Source organism: Melopsittacus undulatus, chromosome 9 (assembly GCF_012275295.1).
Source record: "Melopsittacus undulatus isolate bMelUnd1 chromosome 9, bMelUnd1.mat.Z, whole genome shotgun sequence".
Taxonomy (NCBI): domain Eukaryota; kingdom Metazoa; phylum Chordata; class Aves; order Psittaciformes; family Psittaculidae; genus Melopsittacus; species Melopsittacus undulatus.
The window spans coordinates 11,255,077-11,261,319 of NC_047535.1; the positions used below are offsets into that span (position 1 = coordinate 11,255,077).

Genomic DNA, 6,243 nt, shown 5'->3' on the forward strand with positions numbered 1-6,243 from the left:
TATCTGAGCTGGTGGGCAGTAAAAACTGCCTGTGGCAAAGCCTAAGGAGGCATTGTCTCCTCTTAGGTCCTGACCCCGACAAGGTACTTCAACCACCAAGACATCTGTTGGCAAAGTGACACAGCAATCCAAAAGCAGTCCAGGATACTACTGGAGTCTGTTGTGGACTACTTCCTTGTAGAGGTGATGGAGAATTTGATCAGAGGAGAGACACTGCTAGCCCTGCTCCTTACTAGTGCAGAAGAACTTAGCAGAGAGGTCAAGACAGGAGGTTGCCTGGTCAGCAGCAATCATGTCTTGGTAGAATTCTCAGCCTTGAGAGGTATAGGGTAGGTAAAAAGTAGAGTCAGGACCCTACACTGTAGAAAGGCAAGCTATTGGCTGCTTAAGGCGCTACCGTGTGCGATCCATTGGCACTTGTCCTCAGAGACAAAGGATGCCGAGAGCTGGGACATATTGAAAGACATTTTTCTGAAGCCTCTAGAAATAACAACATGCAAGAAGTCGGACAGGATAAGCAGGAGTCAAGCTTGGGGAAGGCAAGGCCTGGTAGACAAACTGAAGCAAACTGAACCAAACCAAACCAAACTGAACGAAACCAAACAGAACCAAACCAAACTGAACTAAACTAAATTAAACTAAACTAACCTAACCTAACCTAAACTAAACTAAAAGTAAAACATACCAAATATGCACAGGCAGTGAAGGCAGGGATAAACATCCAGGGCATTTTACAGGGAATGTCATGGGCGTGTATGGAGGGCATCAGGAAAACTAAAGCATAGTTGGAGCTGAACTTGTCTGGGGCCACGAAAAATAACTAGAAGGCATTCTTCAGGTACATAGAACAGCAAAGGAAGGTGAAAGAAGTTGTAGCCCCACACTTCAGGTGAGCCAAGCGGGAGGCCTGTCTGTGACCAGCATGAAGAAGGTGGAAGTTCAAGACCACGTCAGGAACTTGAAAGTGCACAAGTCCTTTGGGAACTGAGGAGATGCACCCAAGAGATCTGCAGGAACTGTCAGAGGAAGTTGCTAAACCACTATTCATCAAAATAGTGAAGTTGTAAAATACCCAGTGGCCGGAAAAGGGGAAATATAACCCCCCAGATATATAAAGGGAAGAAAGGAAGACCTGGGGAACTGCAGGACGGACACTCTCACCTCCGTACCCTCAACAGCAAGAAAGGACCATTGTGCACTATGAGGAAATTCCCTGCTGGAAGGAGTGATAGCCATGAGTACCTTGTTTAAGTTCATCAAGCTCCACCACGGCCTGGTTTTGTGACGACAGAGATGCCCGCCACCTTCCCTGAGTGAGACCCACACCCAAATTGACGTGTTTTTCTCAGCAAGGGTGTCCCAGAGATCAGATGCCTGGATGGCCTGCTTTTGAGGAGAGCTGCAGGGAAGGGAGCCAGAAGCTCATTGTTCTCTGTCAGAGCTGGGGTGACCATTTCCATGCATTTCAAATTACAAAGGGACATCGGATCAGTCTCCCAGAATAGCTGGGAGTCCTTGTGATGTGGAAGAGTTGGGAAAACCCCTGAATTGCAGGCTAACATGAGTCACGCTGCTGTGGACCTCAGAGAACACAGTGCCCTGGATGCAGGCAAGCCAGCCTTGCCAGAGCTCATAGCCTCAATCCTCCAAAAGTTCTGCTTCCTCAAAGGCATTTCTGCCTTTGTCATCACAATTACTCTCAGGTGCTCTGAGAGATGGACTCGAGGTCCTTTTGTAGGTTGAGATGCAGGGAAGCCTGTAAACACTGTGCTAACACAAATGCCACAGACAACCTCACCATGCAGACTGTTTTCTGAATGTCAGCAGAGGAAGGACTGTAGCTTGTTTTGCTTTAAGCAACTGTTGAACTAGAAAAGGCTTGAGTAGCTTTGTCGCCTTCAGACTGAGAGTCCCATTCTGAGAGGCTCTTCTTTTTCCTTGGTCCATAAGCCATAAGCTGCAAGAGACATGAAGTTGTCTCAGCTCTTAGCTGCCAGGAACTGTGCTGTACCCAGGTTCAGGATGTCCCTGCAGTGCCGTCTCTTGAACAGGGTGAGTCAGCGTCTCCAGGGTGCCTGGAGATAACACAGAGAGGTCTTTGATTCATTACATGTGCAGTGAAAGTCCTGGCTAGAAATCTCAAAGTGAAGCAATGCCCTGAAGCTCCCTGAGACCCAGTGTCATTGCACAGTGTCGTGGTTTAAACTAAGTCCCCCAACTCCCAGAGAGTTAGGAAGGAGAATCCAAGGAATGTAGCCCCCACGGGTTGAGATAAGAACGGTTTAATAGCTAAGGCATAACACAATAATAATGATACAGCCGATAACAAGCGAAAAGAATACAACACCCCACCAGCCACTGACCCATAACTCACTCCACCCTGCCCGGCCGAGCACCGCGTCCTCCCTCCTCCATTTTCCTCCAGAGGTCCACCCCTCCAGCTCTCTCTCCCAGTTGCCTCCTGGGCATCACGTGCTATGGTATGGAATACCTCATTGGCTAGCCTGGGTCAGGTGTCCTGTCTCTCCTTCCTCCCGGCCTCCCCTCCTCCCCGGCAGAGCATGTGCTCAGAAAAGGCCTTGAACAAAAACACCCTCAAAACATGCCAGCCACCAAACAACTGCTCCCAGCCCAGAAGTCAAAACACAGCACTGCACCAGCCACAAGAAGGAGAAAAAAATGACTGCTACTGCTCAAACCATGACACACAGGCACTGTGATCTGTGCGGCAGAGAGGGTTGCATCAGGTAGTTGTGGCCGAGTGGTGAAGGCGATGGACTAGAAATCCATTGGGGTTTCCCCGCGCAGGTTCGAATCCTGCCAGCTACGGTGAACAGCTGTTTTTTGGGTTGCTACCAAATGACCAGGTTTCTGCAGTGGTTTGCAGCTCCACAGTGTGCCTGGTGCCCAGGCAGACAGTTAAAGCCCTTTCCCTCTTGGTCTTGTCCTGATTGAATGGTAAACTCTACTCCCATTGACAAGGTAGGCACTTGAGGTGAAGACTATGGACCTGGGCTGAGTATGGGCCATGAAAAGAGCTCAACTGTTGCTGGGTCTTGAGTACAACTGAAGAGTCTGGGGGCGTGGAGGTATTGTGCCTGACCAGTCCCCACCAGGCTCAAAAAAGAACAACCTTTCCAAGGGGGCTTTCCAAATTTAACTGAAGGATGAGATGATGAGAGGTGAGTGTGATCTCTGCCCTCCTGTTCTGGGAAAGATGTGGAATTGGCAAAAAGGGACATGGCAATGGCTGTGATATCAGGAGACCATCCCCTGTCTCCACCAATCCTGGTGGGTGGGACAGAAAAGAGCCAGACGCTTCCCAGAGGTCTTCTTTCAGTTGCATGCCCACCTGCCCCTCCTAGAGCAGCGGCAGATGCTGGGCTTCAGGTAGCCTGCCTGTGTGGTTTAGCATCTTAAGGAAAAAGTAAACTCTGAGAAGCACATGCAGGAAGAGCCTTCAGAAAGAGGAGAGAAACGCACATTGCTGGCACATGGTCGATTCCCTGTAGCCATGCCACTGAGGCTGGGGAAAACATTGCAAGGGAGAAAGAATCTCAGAGAGATAGACAGCACGAATAAATGCAGAAAAGGCAGTGGAAAGGACACCTTACTGTGCTCACATCTGCACCCCTATGCCAGCCCTCTCTATCCCGCTTTTGCTTTTTCCTCCTCTGCCTGGTTGCTGCATGCTCTGGCCAGCAGAGTTGGCAGGACAGGAATGGTTCCAGGCACAGAGAAAAGGGGTTTCTCTGGCTCCATGGCAAGCTGCACGGTGTCAGGCGCAGCCTTGCTCTGTCAGGCAGCAGTAAGGCCAGGGGTGCGCAAGGTGGGAGTACAAGTCAGGGAAAGGAGTGTGGTGTGAATGTGTAAAACAGACCTTTGGACAGATGTGAGGAAAGATGGCGTTTTATGTTGGTGTTTCTGTTTCTCACTACATGAATCTGTTTTAACCAGCAACAATTTCCACACCACCCTGAATGTCCAGACTCCTCCACCAAGGTAAACCTGGTTTGCCCACAAGTACAGGAATTAACGCAGTCTGCAGGAGGCACCGTTACTAGCACCCAGCAGCGAGAGTGTCCGCATCCAAGATGTCACTTCCAGAGAACAAACACAGACATCCCAGCAGCTTGAAGTCCTTTGCATGCAGGGGGCTGGAAGAAGGACTGGAAGGGAGCGGCCAGGCGCTTATGTGGAGAACCAGTAGACAGGTCACTTTGTGACCTGGCAGAGTAAGGCAGGCAGATTGGCAAGTGGAGGAGCAGGAGGCAGTAGCGCCCCCATGAGCACTGCTGGTGTAGTCAAGAGCATAGCTGCCTTGCAAGTATTTCGTCCACATTTGAATCCTGGCCAATGCAGACAAGCTTTTCCTCAGCCTGGCTCCAGGGTGCCTTGCTTCTCCTGTTCCAGAGGAATCCTTCTTCCTAGGATGTTGCCCTGGGTTCAGCAGTAGCAGTCATTTTTCTCCTTCCTGGTAGCCGGTGCAGTGCAGTGTTTTGAATTTTGGACTAGGAACAGTTGCTGATAGCACATATGTTTTGAGTTACTGCTCAAATGTTTGGTTTGTCCAAGGCCTTTTCTGAGCCTCATGCTCTGCCAGGGATGAGGGGAGGCCGGGAGGAAGGATAGACAGGACACCTGGCACAGGCTAGCCATAGAGGTATCCCATACCATAGCATGTCATGCCCAGGATGTAACCGGGAGTTACCTGGAAGGCCTAGGACTCTGGTGGGATGGAGGAGGTATACGTCGGTGCTCGGTCAGGCAGGGTGGGGTGATTTATGTGTCAGCGGCTGGTGGGGTGTTGTATTCTCTTCACTTGTTATTTCCTTTATCTTTACTAGTAGAAGTAGTCGTAGCAGTAGTGGTTTGTGTTATACCTTAGTTATTAAACTGTTCTTATCTCAACCCATGGCAGCTACATTCTTTAGATTCTCCTTCCCAGCTCTCCGAGAGTTGGGGGAGCAAGGGGGGCAGTGAGTGAATGAGCTCTGTGTGGCTTGGTTTTAAACCACGACAGACGTTCAGGTCCCATGGGGCACTGGATCCACTCCCCTCTGCTGCCTTGCCTTGTGGCTAGTGCTCTGGGCACCACCAAGCCAAGCAGGCACCAGCCAGGACTGAGCATGGGCCAGCTTGGGAAATTCAGGGTGCAGGGGCTGCTTTGGACCACTGATTGATCCTCAGGGTGTCGTGAAGCATTGGAGCAGGTGCCCAGAGAATATGTGGATTCTCCTTCATGTTGGGTATCTCACTCAAGTCCCCCTAGGGCTCAGGCACTGAGCTGCCTGCTCAAGCTCTGGGGCTGCCCCTGCTTCAACTTTACCCTCTATCAATCCTGCTGGTTGGAAGGCATTTCAGGGGTCACAGTGCATTCCCCTTCCTCAAGCAGGGAGCTTCTCCCCACTGTATGCATGCACTCTTCTTTGGTGGGCAATGTGGTGGTCAGATATCATGAGGAAAAGACCCCTCAGGCTCACAGCAAAATGCACCTGAGTCTGGAGCCATCTCAGGAGAGCAAACGGTGTTCTCCATGAAGGAGAGGCCAATCTGTGGCACAAGGTGACAGAGTGTCCCTGAAAGAAAGGACAGGGTTTGAAGTCAGCCTAGACTGTCCCAGCAGAGGAAGGCAGCCCAGCTTGTGCAACACATAAGAAATTGCTTTGGGTCATCCTGCTAGCTGGTTTTGCAGTTGAACCATGTCCAGGGCCCTCTGTCATGATTGCCCCATTTGTCAAGGTCAGGATCTTGGCTAGGAGTGCAACTGAGAGTAAGGATATCTGGGCAAAGGCTGCTTAGTATGAGCTACAGGGCGAGAAACTGGACACACCGTAACTTCGAGTGGCAGATTGAGAGGCTGCCCAACATGCATGGTTGAAGGGAGAAAACATCACCAGAGCCCACAATCACAGAACCACCCATCACTGGGCTGTGAATGTACCCTTTGAGGTACGAGTGTTGAAGATGTTAAGCAGGAAAAGTCTTCAGGAGGTTTCATCAGGCAAAAGGAAGATTCTCGGGGGATACCAGCCTGTGCCTCGTGAGAGAGGGTCTGCGAGACTTGTAGAAAATGCTGTGCCACTACCTTTTCTGTGAGTGAAATGTGCCCAGCGTCCCTGAAGGAAAGCTGCTCTTGATGACTGATAGCCAGGGACATGGAAAGACTATCAGGCTGAGCCAGGAGCCTATGTCTCAGGGAGGGTGGCTGCAGGACAAAGACCTATAAAGCATGTGTCTACA

General features: G+C 50.6%; 1 non-coding gene across 1 annotated transcript; it reads left to right on the forward strand.

Annotated features, from left to right (window-relative positions):
* The first annotated feature begins 2,747 nt into the window (after positions 1–2,747).
* TRNAS-AGA (transfer RNA serine (anticodon AGA)) lies at positions 2,748–2,829 on the forward strand. The gene has a single exon. It is a non-coding gene; the product is annotated as a tRNA-Ser (tRNA).
* The last annotated feature ends 3,414 nt before the right edge of the window (positions 2,830–6,243 follow it).